A 17,782-nucleotide genomic window follows, 5' to 3' on the forward strand; every position below is an offset into this window, starting at 1 on the left:
AAAATAAGCCATAGTGACGTGGTACCTCCCATTAAAAGAGCCTGGAGAGGCGTGGCTATGCAGCGTACCGATGTGACGCAGTTAAAATAAGACATCCCCTGAAAATAAGCCATACTGTGTTTTGTTGAGCGAAAAAAAATATAAGACGGTGTCTTATTTTAGGAGAAACACGGTAGGATGGAGGGGGGGCTGTGTGCAATGCCATGTGACATCATTATGTCATGTGTATGACATCATGCGATGCCCTCACGTTGTGTGCACAATGCTGCGAGGAGGCAGGGGCAGAGCCTGAATATTGAGGAGGCTCAGCCCCCTCAAAAAACACATTGCCTCACATTGCCCCTGGGAACTGCCTCACCATTTCCCATATTTATAATTGTTCAAAAGTAATTGAACTCCAATAGAATTAACACAATATAAGAGCATATTTATTAAGATACAAATAATAAAAACAGCACAGCACTATTATAAGGCCTTTGCTAGACCTGTGTTACTTATACCTGCTCTTTAAATAAGGTTTCCTACTGAGGCATGCCTTTAAGGTGGCATTAATGGAAAGCAGAGAGAAGCCTTTGTATGGCAACCCTCTGACCCCATCTGGCTCTTTCAGCAGTACACCTTAAAAGTAGCCATGTAGCAGATGGGAGGAACGGAGTGCGGAATGCCATGGGGTTGTAGAATGGCAGTTGGGAAAGGAAAATAGAATTTGGGGCAAGGGAAAGAGTGGCTGGCTGCAAGTGCCTTGTAGGAGGGGGGTTGCACTGCAACGTCCCATTGCAGATCCCACTCGTCACTTCCCTGATAATCCAAATGCCACACATGTCAAACTAAGCCATCACCACCATCTATCACAAGACAAAGAAGAGCAGTTCTATCAAAAAGATGCTACAGAACAGGAAAAGCCAACCAGGGCTGGCACAGGACATTTTGCCACTTGAGGTGAAACAGAAAATAGCACCCAGACCCATCCCCACCCCAAATACATCTCCTCTGGCTGAGGTGACTGGAAGTGGCCTGAGGAAGGCCTGGCTTGCTGAATGTGGTGAGGGAGAAAAAAAGCAAGCCAGAGAAGAACAGGTGACAGTGCCCAGAAGAGGAAGAGGCGGCAACAGCAGCAAAGGCAGGAGGTGGCAAGTGGCACAGTCTTCTGTTGCCCCTCTCAGCTGTCCCCAGCCTGAGGTAGGTACCTCACCAAGCCTCACGGGTGTAGCCAAAGTGCCTCCTCCACCCAGTGACTTGGGGGAGGTGTGGGCCGCCCCGGGTGTCATTACTGGGTGTGTGTGTGACAAAATGGAAAAAATGTGTTTTTTTAATTTTAAAATGGGCTCACAGCAGTTTTTTTTAAAATAATAATAATAATAATAACTCCCGCACCCACCGCACCCCCTTTCCTACGCCACTGGAAGCTAGGTGAGGTGGGGGGGCACTGGGTGCCACACTGCAGAGCCTGCAGTGTGCCTGAGCCATGTGTCTCCCCTGAGGGGGAGGCGGCGGGCAGACTGCCTGCAAGCGCCGCACTGCTTTTCTGCCCACAGCCTCAGCGGCCCTACAGCTGAGGGGGAGCCTGCGGAGAGGTTGCACACAGCTTTGGCTCGCCCCGCCCCTGGCTGCGGGACACACACACACGCCGCACTGGGCACCCAAGCGGCTATCTACGCCACTGCCTCCACCTCCTGATGGTGCTGAACTACAGCTCCCATCATCCTCCCTGACAATGGGCAGAGTACTACATTGGTTGTCCCTTCTAGAGAAAAAGAGTAGTATTTTTACATATAGAAAGCTTGACAGTGTTTGAGCGAAGCTGTTTTTAGGATGAAAGGAAGGAAATGTCTGAGACAGAGCCATATTACTTGAACCACGCTGGGCTTTCTAACAAATAAATATATTTTGCACCACACCTTTGGACACAACTGCTCTTGTTTTTGATGCCGGATCAGTGCAGCGCTCTCATCTCAGGTTGCAACAAAGCTATGCATCTGCTCTATTATCTGTGTCATGCACAAGTGCTGTTCACGCTGGATAAAAGACAGGAGAGATGTCAAGTGTACATACTAGAATTAATTGGCATGACAAAACGAACAAACGAGACATAAATGTGAGGGGCCCATGTAAACATGCAACTAGGGAGATTAGATGAGACAGACTCCACGTGACTCAGGATAGGAAACTGTTAGGAGATGTTCAACTAACCCTAAGTATCAATTACAGAATCTCTCCACCAAGACGCTTGAGGAACAAGCGGCGTCCTAGTTTTTTGATATATGCTCAGTTTGCCCACTATCCATCTCCATCCCTGGATATCTCTAGGGAGACAAACACCATGTTGATTAAATCATCTCACCCTGATAGTAAACGATTGGATTTTTTTTCTTTAATGCAATACAACAATACTTTTTATTCAAAACTCTGTGTGTGTGCGTGTGTGTGTGTGTGTGTGTGTGTATACCTTTACTCATGGAAATAAGTCAAAGCAAGTTACAGATACAATAGAAATGCTAAAACCAATTACAATACACACGATCAATAAAAGCCTCTAAAACCCCCCACACATCTAAAAAACAAAAGTGATGTAACTTCATGCATCAGATGCAAGCGGACTCTGGTGTACAAAGGGTAACACTGCAGTAATGCTCCCTTTTATGAGGCGAGCCTTTTCCATACACTTGAGCTGCCCCTCTGCATATTGAACATAGAGCTGAGGCAGCCATCCCTGAGGGGTAGGCAAACATGCCCATTTGGACATCTCATTTTCTGTCTTCAGCTCAGTTTGCCCTATTTCTGCATCTATTTGTGATATTCGTTTTAAGCCTTCATGAAAATTCACCAGCATTTTAGGATTCATCTGTTTTGATTCTTTCCATTTTTCATTCTTTCCCCCAATCATAAATACAGTTCTCCACATTTTGCAGCAATTTGCAATTAAATCATCATCATCATCTCATGAAGATGCGCCAGGATTTAAGTGTGGATTTTTTTCTAATATAAACAGACGGGTGTATGTAATTCAGCCTAATGCACACATTTTTGCAGTGATTTCCTCCTGTAATCCATTGCCCATTTTACATTATTTTTTCACTAATTCATGCATTTTTGTGCATACTTTTCTCTACAATACACATTTGGGGGGGCTGCAGAATTGCATTGTGAAGTTGAGAGGAGTGTGAGTTTCAAAGGATGGCTGCGTTTTGTGTTTATTATTTCTGGAAGAGTGAATTAAGTAGGACTCTAACTTTTTGCCCATCCTTGCCCTACATGGTCAGCAAACAAACAGAAGAGCACCCCAAATAAAAGCGCTCAGGTTCCACTCACAAGAAATGCTGTGGTTAGGGCCAGCCTAGCCATCTTTCAGGGTGAAGGCTGCAATGGGTGAGGGCATAGTGAGATAGCTGAAGGCAAGGATAGGAGTCCGAATGATGCAGCAAGACTGTTTAAGTATGGGCTTTATGGGATTTGGGGGGGGGGATATTTCAGCTATACTCCAAGCAGCGGAATTTATTGAACCAACAATGCTTGTTGCACCAACACCATGCCCTAACTTTTCAATCTATCACAGCCTTCCTCAACCTGGTGTCCTCCAGCTGTTTTGGACAGTGTTGCATAGTGGTTAGAGTGTCAGACTAGGACCCAGGAGACTAGGGGGTCAAACCCCCACTCAGCCATGAAGCTCACTGGGTGACTTTGGGCTAGTCACTCACTCTCAGCCTAACCTACCTCACAGGGTTGTTGTGGGGATTAAGTGGGGGAGGGCAAGAATTGTGTGTGCTGCCTTTGAGTTCCTGGGAGGAAAAGGAGGGCTATAGATGCAATTAAATAAATAAATACATTGCAACTCTCATCCGCCCCAGCAGCACACCCAGGCTGGACGCTCTGTACATTTTGCTCCACATAAATGTATCCAGATCATATAAAAAATTCTTACACTACTTTGTTCTCAAAAGAGATGATTTATGTGCTTTGAGCTTCCAATGGTGAGATACATTCCTGAAATCAACCTGCTGAACTCTCCTCTAGTTAGCCGGTTATGAAATGCACACAGAATTTTTTTTTTTTTTTTTTTTTTGGAGTGCAGAGGCATCAAAAGGAGGGAACATCGTAACCCTTTCGCCACCTCATCTCTTTTCCAAGTCTTCACGCAGACCACGCACATTGTTTTCACCCAAAGCAGAGAGGTGCAAACAATCTCTTTTGCTCAAACCCTTTCCTCAAGCCTTTGCTCTAAATTGCCCCATCCTAAAGCAACTTTTCTTGGAGGGAAAAAGGGAAGAAAGTTCAGCTGGGATTCAGGGACATGTATTTGCAAATAATGTGTATTGATTTAGGCCCATATTTTTGTGGGGGGGGGGAATCTACCTATAGGATAGGAGAGGTTGCAGTGTGGAAGTTACTTTAAAAGGAAGGATAAAGTCAGGCGAGGCTCCTGCCCCCCCCCAAAGTTCTCCTGTGCCAGCCCTATGAAAATAGAGTGAAAGCTATGCAAGAGCACTGTGCCCATCTCCCATTCATTTCCCTGGGTTTGGTGCAGAAACAGCACCCATCCAGTTGTGCCCTGACCCCTTAAAAGTTCTGACATACCCCTTTTGCAAAAAGCATCTTGCAAGAACCCAGATATTTCGAATCCTTGCATTGATGCATGCTGTGCATTTCAAAAGGTTGACAGTTGCATTGGAATGTCTTGTTCAGAATGGTTACAGGCTAGGAATGAAAAGCTCAGTCATGGAGATGGCATGTGTGCTGGGATACAGCTGTCTTTACTTCTAAGTAAATGCAGCTAGGATCCAGCTGTCAGATGGCAGGTCCTATATATGCAAAGTAGCCAGGAGGCTAAGGGATGAATCGGGAAGAGCACATGCTTCAAATCTTTGCTTTCCATCAAGAATTCACTAGTTCAGCCTTCCTCAACATCCAGATGCTTGGAACTGCAACTTCCAGTTAACAGGGCAATGCTCCCTGGGGGGCTGGTGGGAGTTGTGGTTTCAAACATCTGGAGAGCACCAACTTGGAAAGAGACTACAATGGGTGGCCTTGGGACAAGCCACCCTCAGTTGCTGCATGGGGCTAATGACACTGACCTACCTAACAGGATTGCTGTAAAGATGGCAAGATCACAGTCGCTGTATATTCTAAAGTGCCATGCATAAATGCCATTACTTCGTCACATTTTTTATTGTTCCTAATAAACTTTTGCCCCCATCTTTTCGACCCTTCCCACAACAAAGCAAAATAGCTACCTGTAATTATTATACAGGTGCCAAGTATCCTGATGATTGCACATAAGCGCTTTTGAAGAAACCCTCCAAAATTCGTGTGCTGGGTAGCATCAGAGTGCATTGCGTCCTCCGTTTGGGGGGTGGGAATGAATTTCTACCCTATGAGAAAACACTCCGGAATTGGAGCCTTCCCCTCAGATCCTGGATAGGAATATTAATCCAAGGCATGGATAATAATATTTCCTGGAGACATCTAGGAACACCCCCATCTTACAGATTTCTGGTTGCCGAACAGTAGCTCCTTCCCACTACAAACTCGGGCACATGGCAGACATGGATCGGACCCTTCTGAGCTAGAGGCTCGGTACATCTCGAGATAAAGCGATCACCAACATTTATGGTCGCAAAGTCCCTGAGCATGCGTAGATGGCACTCTGACCTTCCCAGCTCCCGTCACAAACTTTCTTTTCAAACAAATTCCTTGCCCCGTCCAGCTGCTTTCAACACGTGCAACCTGCCCTCACCTCCGCACAGAAGTTACGACAGAAATGCATGTGGGAAACACACACCTCCCGGCCCGAGGCACACACACCCCCGGCACACACACAAACAAGCAAGGCGCCCAAGCGCAAAAACCGCCTTGCGCGCACTTCGCGCGGTTCTGCCTTCCAACAAATAAAAGTTGCGCGAGGGAGCCGCGGGGCAGCCCTGGAGGCTCAAGCGTTAGCTCCAGAAACTTCTTTCTCTTTCTCTCTCTCCCCGCCCCCCAGCCAGGAAGCCCCTTTCTGAGGGCAGGGAAGAAATAAGAAGAGGGAGAGGGTAAAGAAGAATCAAGCCTCTGGGCTCGTACAGAGTTGCCCCCCCCCGACCCACACACACCAAATCCCGGAGGGATCCCGGCGTCAGGTTGCGTGACTCGCTCCTAAGCATGAGACCCGTTACCTCTCCTTTCCCGGCTGGATCTTACATGTGGGTTACGCGGGAGTAAAACCCACGGGGCTCGTAACGAAACCTGCTGAATTCAAAAGGGCTTGCTCCCAAGTAAGTGGGTACCGGATCGCAGTCTTATCCTCTGAGAGAGAAAGAGAGAGAGAGAGAGAGAGAGAGAGAGAGAGAGAGAGAAGCGTACCTCGTATAGGCAGAGGATCGGGCTTGCGCGTCTGCCTGCCCGCCCGACTGCGCGCTTCCCGGAACCAAGCTCCACGACACTCCGCGGGACTTGCCCCGAAGTCCGCGTGCGCCTCCATGCACCCAAAGCCCCGCGACCCGGACCTGCCACTGACCTGAGCGGCGTGCCTCTGCTGTTCGCGCAAGCCCCGCGCTCAACCGCGCATCTCCGGCGAGCGCCTGACGTCTTCGCGCAGCGGCAGCAACAACCTGGTCTGGCTCCGTCGGGCAGCGCGTTGCTTTCCCTCCTCCTCCTCCTTGCCCGGCCTCCGGGCGCTCAGCGAGTGGGGAAACTCCGCGGGAGACCCGGGCGCGCATGGAGCGGAGCCCGAGCTGGGTTGGGCTGCCCGCCGTCCCTCCCTTCCTCGGCGCCGCCGCCGCCTCCTTTGCGCCCGCCCCGTCTCCTCCTCCTCCTGCTCTTGCTCCTTCTCCGCGGCTCCCGGCGAAGTGATGCTCCCCCCCCCCCCGCCTGCAGGGCAGAACCGAGGCGAGGCTTCCTCCTCCCCACTCTCCTCCTCGTCTCCGCCATAGCAACATGGCAGGAAAGCTGCCAAACCCGCCCGCACCCCCCCCCCCCCCCCCCCGAGGGAGGGAGGAAAAAGATGGGGCTGACGCTGAGACCCCTCTCCCCGCAAAAAATACACGCCCCTGCTTTTGGGATGCGGCTCGGTGTCCTCGGTTAAGATGGTGCAGCACCGCGTCTGGAAAGCGACTTCCTTGCCTGCCTTCTTCATGCAAATCTGACGAAGGCAAGTCTACGCTCCTCACCCCGCTGCCTGACCGCTACCGCGCCCCTCCGAGGAGCAGGTGCGGAGAAATCCGCCGCGCAACGCGCCTCTCCGACCAACAGGGCACGCGGGGCAGCAGGCATTTTCCCTGCGGGGAGAACCTCGGACAGCGCCCTGCTTGGGGGCGGGGAGCGGCGGGGAGAGATAGACGCAGCATTTCCCCTCCCCTTCTAAAGTTTTGCACACACAAGAAGACGCTTGCACACACACACTAGGTCTTGCTCAACCCAAAGTTGCCAAGAACTTAACTAGATGTTAGAAAGGGGCGTTAGTTCCGGGGAGGGGGACTGGGAGAAGTTAATATGCAGGCAAAGTTTGTCCTGAGTCCGTGTGACTTTCTCTCTCTATATATATAAAGAGGCTTCAGCTAGGCAGGTGCAAAGGAAACATCTGCCTGTATCCAGAAAGAGAGAGGGATTAACATACGGAGTGATGTGCAGATTCTATCTATACATCTACATTTCAGTGTTTAGAGTGAAGCATCACACTCTCCAACGCACTGGCTACAGCGGGATCTAATGAATTTTGATCAAAAGAAGGAGGCTTGCTTATTACAAAAAAGATATTAACAGGGCTTGAACTGTTTTTATGTATTATGTGCCAGGGAAATTAACTTTGATCAAAGCGGGGTGGTTGTTTATTTTAAAAAAATATATTTAAAATATGTTCACACTCACACTGTAGTGTAGTCCCCACCCCCATCTCCCCTGTGATACAGTATATAAGAAACCACTGAATTATTAATTCCCTATAGAGGAAATTAATTTTGATGGGAGGTGGTATCATTTATATGTTGCTGGTTTTGTTTGTGTTCTGTTCTTTAAAAAAATAAAAAAAATCTAGCCTTGCTTGCCTGGCTCACCACTCGGTTTCCGAATAAAATAACCCAGAATGCATTGACGGAAGAAACATTTTTAAATCCCAAGGAAGGCAATCCCAGGTGGATTTGCAGTTTGTTTCTGGTTACCTGGGCAGAAAAATATGTCTTTGCTGGGAGCAGAAAAACCTCAGCAAATGGGCTGTGCTTTATTCCAGGCATAACTCTCCTCGCAATACCACCTCCCAGTTTAACGGTTAACTAAATTTTGATTTATTGTTATGAAACCAAATAAGGCCGGATCTGTCCCTCGAGGGGGAGGGGGCGTGTTGGTGAGTAACAGCCCAAAGGGTGGAGGCAAGACTAGCTGCCTTGAAAAGAAAAAGCAAAGGCAGCAGAAACAAAAGGAAGAGGCCAGATTTGTGGGGCTGAGAGAGAGATGGAAGGAGGCAAGTTGGAGGAAGCAAATCGAGAATGGGCAGCTCCTGTTGACAGACTTTCTTCTCCCTTTTACAGAAAAGCAACTTCGTTTTCCAGGCGGTCAACTCACCAGCAGTGTAACTACACTGGACAAGGGGCACTCCCACTTGGAGATGCTAGGGAGGATGGATTGGGCCCTTCTTCATGCACAGCAGATGCTCTACCACTGAGCTACAACCTTTCCCATAATAGGAACACAGCAAGCAAACTTACAGACCTACAGACAAACAGGGAAGAGCTGGCTGTGCACTGCCCTGGTCCTGGCTTGGTCTGCTCTCCCTGGAAACAAGTGTGTGTGTTTGCACTACAACAGTTGCTTGACCCGTGTGATATCTGCCTGCAGGTGTTTGTGCTGCCTGTTAGTGTGTCTTGTTGTTTATTGTTGGCTGAGTGAATGCAGCTGGGTTGGGGTGAGTGGTCCAAGGCCTGCCTTACAATAACAGCCCCCAAGGGGACACCCCCAAAGGGCTTTTTCATTGGGGTAATAGGATGCAGCTAAGCCCTGTGGGTTGTGAAATAATAACGACAGCAGCTACTTCTGACCATGGACAGAGCGACTTTCTCTCACCACCATCGAGTGGCCCCTGCCAGCCCCAAAAGAGTGGGGGCTAAGGGCAGGATCCAAAGTCAGCTGGGATGCCCCCCCCCCAGTGCAAATGAATAACCACTGACCCAGGCAGTAATGAAGGTGGAAGCAGCTGCTTTAGGTGCCAAGTTAAGGGTGGCATTAAGTGGGTAAGAATGGGCAGCCTACAGAGCTTACCCATCAGTGGGCTCCCAAATTCCATTGGAACGTGACCCCTGTTAGCATGTGCTGGGAGAGGGATGGGGTTGCTGATCACGAACCCTGTCTGACAAATTTTCATCTGGCAGCCTATTAAGTTTTGAAACGATTTATCTTCCCACCTCCCCGCCCCGCCCCACCATCCTGCACTCAGTGAAGCTGATTGTTAGAAGAACCAGGACAGATGAACCAAAATACTTTTTCACACAGCCCTATTCCAAAATTCACTCCCACAATATTGCGTCAATGGCCACCAACTTGGATGACTTTAAAAGGGGCTTAGACACATTCACGTAGGAGGCGGAGGCGGAGAAGGAGACTCTCAATTGCTACTAGCCACTACTGCTATGTTGTACTTCCACTGTTGGAGGCAATATTTGCCTCTGGAATATGCCAGTTAGTGGAGAACATGTCGCTGTGTTCTGGTCCTGCTTGCGGGCATCCCTGAAGGGGCATCTGGTTGGCCACTGTGAGAACAGGATGCTGGACTAGATGAGCCTCTAGCCTGACCTAACAGGGCTCTCCTTATGTTCTTATGTAATGTCACTGACAGATCATGTAAAGAAAAGAAAGCAGCCTCCTTGCCTTAACTGCAACATTTCATAGTCCTGATATTTCCATATCCTTTGCAGGTTGCATTGGGCTGGGACAGGTAGCAATGGAATATTATAACCCACTAGATAAGATGCACAAGCAAGTCTGTTCACACCAGAAGGGTCATTTTGCAATCCCCAATGCTACAGCATTATAGGAATTTCACTGAGCCAGACTTTTGGAGCACCTGCCTCCATATCGTCCACTGACTGGCAGCAGCTCTCCAGGGTTTCAAACTGGGGGTATTCCCACCCTACCTGGAGATGCTGGAGGTTAAATCAGGACCATCTGCATGCAAAGCAGATGCTCTACCAAGGAGCTACAGCCCGTCTCCTTTGCATTCAACATGGCCTTGATGAAACAACAGACCTGTCACTTAACTGGTCTGTGGATTATGGAGGGTCCTATCAGTTTTTCTGCAGGAGCTGCTTTAGGAAAACATGTCATAAAGTAAATAAGTTTGTTTAAAGGAGACTTTGATTCATGTCTCATCTTTAATACAAGGCCTCACGAAGTGAAATATGCCTTGTAGGATCAGTTCAGCTAGGAGCACATGGGCTGATTGCTCTCGGGATGCCAAATAAATGGATTATCTCTATCCTGCAGTGTATGTTACCGATAAAACCTGAGGTCACTCTATGCAACTGACCGGGTGTATCAAATACATGTGGGCTGAGTGTTTTGGTACCTCTGCTCTGCCTGTGTGGCAGAAAGTGAACATGGGGTTCCATATGTGCCCACCCACATTTAACTTCGCCACTGCAACGCTGCTGAGAGTGGCATGGTCCGTGTGGCAGGGCATGCATGCTGAAGCAATCACATGACCTCTTTCTGTCACGCACATTGGATGCCTCAACCAGCCAACATTGTGCAACATGGCCACATGAAGTGCCCATCAGCTTCTCTCACTGGAGCTGGGACCCTGGCCTGTCATCCGTGCAGAAGCTGGCCCTGGTGCCACATTCTGCAGCTTCTGCAAGTCAGGGGTCCCAGCAAAGGGATCTGACAGGAGCTGGCTGGTATCCTGGGTGCAGCTGCAGTGAACTTGCTCTCCTGCACCATCCTTAGAATCTTGCTTGCCACTATAGATGGCAGGTACCTGCTGGGAACATATCGAACAGTAAAATATCTTCATTAGATTGCAGTATGCAACATATTAATAATCTGCAATATATTTTCAAGCAGAAGGTCCCAGTTTCAATCCCTGGGTTGGAACAGACTCCCTGCCTGAAATTCTGGAGAGCCTCTGTCAGTCACTGTAGACAGTAGTCAGCTAGGTGAACAAATGGTCTGACTCTGTGTAAGGCAGCTTCCTATATCCCTATTAATAATCCACATTGATTTGATAGGAAATGGCATTTATGTGGCATGTGTGTATGCACTGATCATATTTTTCATTTATCACTCTGCTCAAGTGTACTTCAGTGTAGTCTCCAAATTTTAAAAAAAATATTATCAATCCATGCAAAGTCCAGTTAAAAACACTTTTAAAGCCACTATCACCCTGACATTTGTTTGTTTGTTAGCCTTGTATCATGTCCTTTTGTCAAGGAGCTTAGAGTGGCATTTTTAGCCTAACCACCAGCCAGCCAGCCAGGGTAAGCCACAACATAGCAGTAATGGCCATAGGAAGCTCCTGTATGAATATTCAGACCATTGGTTCATCCTGTAGCAGCTTTCAGAGTTGCATCAGTCTCCTGGTTTCCCTGCTGCGCATGGTGCTGCCTGTTACTAAGAGAGATTGACTCCACTGCTGGTCCACACTCTGACAAGCTCCCTGCTGCCTTGCCCCTCTCCCTGTTAGGAACTGACAGTGCCTCGCAGCATTGGGAAGCCAGGTGAGAAATGCTGCCCTGCCTGTATTGCCCCACCCAGCCGCTACTGCATCCCTCTAGCTCAGTATTGTCAACAATGATGGGCAATGGCTCTCGGGGGCTTCAGAGAGGGATCTTTCCCAGGCCTACCTGGAGATACTCAGCTGTTCTTCCCCTTTATTTATCCTCTCCCAAAGCTTGATTTCCACCCCCTCCTTCCTCTTTGCCATTTTTAGTCTTGCTTCCACTGTTGCCAGACCCAGCGGTAATTGTAGATCGATCACTACTTTGCTTCCTGATGACTTTCCCATCGTTCCACCACTGCTGTGTTTGCATTTGCTTCCATAAGGGATGCAGAAGAGAGTCTCCTTTAGGAGGAACTGAGAGCAGGGTGAGGTGGGATACAGGGGACAGACAAACCAAAGCAGAACAGAATTATTATCAGATCACGTAATAAAACTGGCTGCTGTCCATAATCCTTTTAGTCTCGTCTAGCCCTATCAAAACCAATGGGACTTGCTTGGATTTAAGTGGACATTTTAATGCCCGCACACCCAGTGCAAATCTTTTGTGGAGACAGGCGGAAGAATTATGCCATCATAACTTTGCAAAAGGAACACCGGGGAAATAAAAGAATGTTGCGCTTGTCTGTCTCCCCTTGCAGAATTGGGGTGGAGGGGGATTTACATTGGGGGGCTCCTGGATCACCTCGTCCTCATCTTCAAAGCAATCCTTTGGGCATGCACATTAGCAAAGCAAAAACTATGCAAGATTCTAATCATGGGTTTCTGGTTTTGGCTTGAAATAGGGAGAATGCCCTGAAGCAGCCCCCTCCTGCCACCACTGGATTCCCCAGGAGCAGCATTGCCTCCAAGGCAGCCCTCACCAGTGCTTCATCTTCAGCCAGGGCTGATGGTAGTTGAAATATCTGGAGGGCACCAGGTTGGTGGAGGCTGTTCCACAGAGAGGACCTGGAAGCCTCAACATGTGCATAGGTGATCCACAAATGTGTTGCACCATTGAAACTGCGCTCAGAAGTCCTCTATGAGTTTCTGAGTACATCAAGTCCTCCTTTCTCCCCTTGATCTATAGCAACAGCTTTCATCTGAATGGGTGGACCTTTTTTTTGTTTTTCTAAGAAATCCATTCCTGGCATGGAGAGCTGTTCTCCTGTTTCTCAGCGGGAGCTCTGCATTGCTTTAGCAAAAAGTACAAATGCATCTGAACTTCACACAGGGCAACTTTCAGGGCCGGCTCGAGATATTTTGATGCCTGAGGCAAAGGGCAACATGGTTCCCCTTCCCATTCCACGTACAGAAGCCAACTGAGCTATGGCAGTTGAATCTGACTGTAGGCACGGTGGAAGGATTGCAACCTACAGGACAAGCCATCTAAGCATACATAGCACTGCCCTCCTGCAGAGCCAATGTGCCTCTGAATACCAGTTGCTGGTAATAACAGAATCATAGACTTGGAAGGTACCCCACATAGTCCAACCCCTTGCAATGCAGGAACTCCAGCTAAAGAATCCTTGTCAGATGGCCATCCAATCTCTGTTTAAAAACACCTCAGAATTTCCTACTTAGTCCACACTACCTGAGGGTGGATGGGGGGGGCAGATGATGTGTTGAAGGAAGAGGGGTGCCACCACCCCCAGTTGTCTGCTGATTGGTCCAGTGGACTGGAGGAAGCCTTTCTCGTCCACTCTCTTTTGGTGGAGGTCTTCCTCTAAAAGGGGGGGGGGGATTTCTCCCATCATAGGGACAGGAATGGCACTGACCCAAGTGGTTACTTACATATTGCAGTCAACATAAAAGGGTCTGCCAGCACAAGAATGGGGAGCCTGTGGCCCTCCAGCTGTTGTTGGACTACAGTCCCTATCCTATCTGAGACCATTGGGCATGATGACAGGGGCTGATGCAAGTTGGAATTCATCAGCACCTGAACAACCACAGGTGTCCCATGCCTATGCAAGGATTAGGAAATACTGAGAGACAAAATCATTAAAATGATTTTTTCCTCTGTAAGGGCCAGGAAGATGCTATTTGGTGGTGACATCCATACTCTTGGGGCAGGTTTTTTCTTCATGCATGATACGAATAAAACTAACCATAACCTCTTTTTTAATGAATGGTGGAGACGTTCGTCTTATCTTGTGTCTTTATTCGCCTTTAGAAAAGAGTGAAGAGAAAAAGGGGGGGTGGAACACATGGTTCCTCCCTTTATCACCTTCACCCACCACATCAGCAACCCACCAATAACAGATAAGTGTGGCTCTTTATTCTAATTGGGGAAAAGAGAATAACCTGGTTGGTTCTTCATTAAATTAATAAATATTAAAATACCCGTCCATCTGACAGAACACTTAATAAAACATTAGGCCCTCAGAAATGCACAGAAAAGGGATAATGTGTCAAAACAAAATCTGAAACCCGAGAACGCAGTGCTGGAACAGAAAAGGCTTGGATTCCTCTGGATCTGATAACTAAGCTTGAAATATTGATAGGACGCAACCTCCTGCCCACTCCTATTTAATGCAGGGAAAACGCTCAGACAGAAACTGAGGAGTGGAATGTAATCATTAGTCTCAAGGGCTTCTGTAGCATCCTGCATCTCCTTTTAAGCAGACAGAATTTCATTTAATTCCCTCCCGCTCTTCTGATCCCGCTCATGTTAAAAGTTGCCATTTGGAGCCTTATCCGTGTAATGCTCCCACAAAGAAAGATATGAAGAAGCCGGGGGGGGGGACAACTTCATCCACCAAGACCAAAACTTAAGAACATATATCCCAGTTTTTGAAGAGTTAGGCCCAAATGAGAGGTGCTTGAAGTGGTAGCCACCCTTAGGCAGGCAACGAAGTTCTGTAACAACTGGCCATGGCTCTGGGGTCAGAGGTGGCTGGGTCAGCTGCACTAGGCACTGCAGGGGGAGCCACAACAATGCTGTAGAACAGAGCGCAAGAGGTAGGGGCACAGTGAATTTTAGCGTCACATAGGACGCCGCTGAAATTGGAGAGCCCAAAGTTTACCACCGCTGGGGTCCAAGTTGGAACAGCTGTGGCCAAGCAGCTGAGAGAACCAGTGGTCCATGGGAAGGTGCCACAGGTCCATCTAGCTCAGCATCAACATCTACACCAGCCTCCACTGACCTGCTACTCTTCAGGTGTTCTGGACTCCCATCACCCATCAAGCCCATTCAGTGCAGGAGTCCCAGATGGCCTTCTCTGGTGCAGCCACACAGTGCTGACTTCGCTGTCACCTAGTCCACAAGAAGAGCTCTGCTGGATCAGGCCAACAGCCCATCTAGTCCAACATTGTGTTCTCACAGTAGCCAACCAGATGCCCCAAAAGGAGGCCCACAAGCTACAGCAGAAGCAGACAATAGTCTGAAGGGAACTGAAGGTGTAGTAGATGGAATAATCTTTTTGTCAATGGGGCATTGACCCATTCAGGCATTGACCCATGACCCTTGGATTCCCTTCCAACCCTGCAATTCTTTGATTCTAGGACCGCTGCCCTAAATTGCATTTTCCACTTTCAGAACATAAAATGCAATACATCTAACTTTGTTAGCAGCTAGCACATACAATCATACTTCTGATGAAGTTAGCAAGTAAACTTTTCAAACAATAATTTCCAAATATACCCAGCATTAGAGATGGAGCTGCAAGCTTTGCACCCTGAGGAACCTAAACATATTTTTTGCCAGTTGGCTAGTGGGGGAAAAATAAAATAAAAATAGAAAATAGAAACAAAGCTAAACAAAGGGAAAGGTTTATGGGCTTAGAAATAACAGGTTCTTGCAAAGCCAGAAGGAGAATAAACTCTACATGCCAGGAGGTGGGGGGAGAGGAGCTTGGAAGTGAATAGATATTGCCCACCTGAAGTCCTGTGCCCATTTCTGGACACCGCACCATAGGAAGGATATTGACTGGATTGTGTCCAAAGGAGTGCAACAAAGATGGGGATACCACGTCCTATTGAGGGAAGATTGTTAGAGCTGGGTGTGCTGAGCCTGGACACGGCTGTTTTTGCATCTGTCTTTGACTAGGAAGATACAAGGCGCATCCCTGTGCATGGGCTAACTTTCTCAGGGGGAACAGAAACAAATCCTGGTGATGAGAAATGAAGTTCTAGGGCTTAGAAACAAAATAATAACCAACACATTGCAGGGTTCAGATGGCATCAACCTGAGAGTTCTTAAAGATCCCAAATGTGAAATTGCTGGTCTAGTACCAAAAAGATGCAACTTTCCCCTAATATCAGCCTATGTACCTAAGGACTGTATAGTGGACAATGTAACACCAGTTATTAAAAGAGGGGTCCAGAGGGGCATTTGGGAACGATTAGTTTAATGTCTGGATAGCTTTAAAGGGGGATTAGACAATTTCACGGAAGATAAGGCTCTCCTACTAGCCAGAGCTGGCCCACACATGAGCCTCGGTGAGGCAAGACAGGGGCATCATACCCCAGTGTAAGTTTTTATCCCCCTCTCCTTGCTGATGTAGATCTTTACTTACCCCCTTTTCCTAGTGAGGATGGAGGAGCTATTTTGTTGTTCATCTCAGGTGCCAAACTGCCTTCAGCTGGCCCTCCTACTCTCCACAACGGCTATGTTTCACCTCCGCTATTGGAACAAGTATGCCTCTGGATGCTGATAAATGAAAATCACAAGTGTGGAGAGTGCTACTGAGCTCCGGTCCTTCTTTCATGCTTCCTATATAGACATTAGGCTGGTCACTATTAGAACAGGATGATGGACAAGATGGGCCACTGGCCTGATTCAGCCGCTTCTTCTTATGTGTCTCTAATGCCATGGTTCTATTACAAAAGGGAAAATAGACTATATTTCGCAACACACTCACACATACACACACCCGATGTGTGACACATGTAGAAAGAAATGAATCATGTTGGTGCTGCTATTCATCTTCCCTGGATTGTCAAACTGTTTCACTCAGCCACAAAAATAAATGCCAGTTTGGTTTGCTTGTTCCCATGAGTCTGACTAAAAGAAGGCAGGAAAGAAAGATGTTATCTCTCTGTGCTGCAGGAGTTCAGACTATGAATTCCCATAGTTTGGAAAGCCTTGCCCCATTATAAGATGAACCTTTGAGAGACACACACATCCTGCTGTGAAGGATGCTGCAGTTGCAGGTCCTGCATGGAACACAAGGCTGGAATAGTTGACTTCCATGGTCCTTCCCACATCTGTGATTCTGCAGTGATGGAGGAGCAGATTGTCTAGTCCTATAGCAATCCATGTCACTTCGTGTTCATCTCCAGGAACCCTTTATAATATGTGAAAGAAGTCTGATGGCACAAATAGCCTCTGTTACAGGCATTTGGTATGTCACTTCCACCTTCCTCTTTCCTTGGAATATTCAGGTTACAAGGACAGTTGGAAGGTGAAGGAGCCTGGTGTTTTTCTCCCCCACATCTCTACATTATTACATCAGCAGTTCTGTGTCACTCATAATAATCTGACAGGAAGAAATGTAATGAAATGCGAAGGGTGTGCAAGGTAAAAATAAAAAAGTGCCTTTCAGCAGCATCTCAGACACAGGCCGTTAATGGCCATTTGTAGCAGAAACCTTCCCAATAAGGGGAGAAGAGCTGTTGTTTTGACCTGAACTGACCGTGTTTCTGTCCTAAGCACTAGAGTAGCTTTCCCTAACATGGTGCCTGTTCTGCTCTTCTGGCACTTGGAGCTCACAGGGGAAGTGGAAGCAAGAAACAGGTCAAGCAGGTCAAGTCTGGTGAGACGAGAAGGTCGAGGCAAGTTTCTCTAAGCAGGTCAGGACCCTGGACAGCTCCCCATGGCACTGTTGGCTGACCTTTGAAAAGAGTTGTCTGAGCAAAGGCTGAGGTCACCAGTGTGGTGACCTTGGATGCAATGGCACCCTTGAGAATCCTGAAGCACCTGACACACACACACATTCTCCCCATCATCATGAGGTAGCAAGGGTAGTTACACCCCCTTCAAAATAACAGACCAAAAGGGGGAAATTGGAAGAGTGACACTCTTTAGACTCATAGAATTTTAGAGTTGGAAGGGGCCACAGGGCTCATCTAGTCCAACGCCCTGAAAAGCAGGAATCTTTCAATCAACATGGGGCTCAAACCCATGAC

At 47.9% G+C, this 17,782-nt stretch overlaps 1 protein-coding gene across 2 annotated transcripts in view; it reads right to left on the reverse strand.

Moving 5' to 3' along the window:
• Positions 1–6,435, reverse strand: part of CHST8 (carbohydrate sulfotransferase 8) — a 236,064-nt gene extending 229,629 nt beyond the window's left edge. Inside the window, exon 1 of one of the 2 annotated variants that reach the window (XM_033157403.1) lies at positions 6,337–6,435. The gene's annotated coding sequence lies outside the window, so the exon portion shown is untranslated. Of the gene's footprint in view, positions 1–6,149; positions 6,171–6,336 lie in introns of those variants that run through there. The other variant, XM_033157404.1, reaches the window with a different exon arrangement.
• Positions 6,436–17,782: the final 11,347 nt, after the last annotated feature.

This window comes from Lacerta agilis, chromosome 8, assembly GCF_009819535.1.
Source record: "Lacerta agilis isolate rLacAgi1 chromosome 8, rLacAgi1.pri, whole genome shotgun sequence".
In the NCBI taxonomy this organism is placed as follows: domain Eukaryota; kingdom Metazoa; phylum Chordata; class Lepidosauria; order Squamata; family Lacertidae; genus Lacerta; species Lacerta agilis.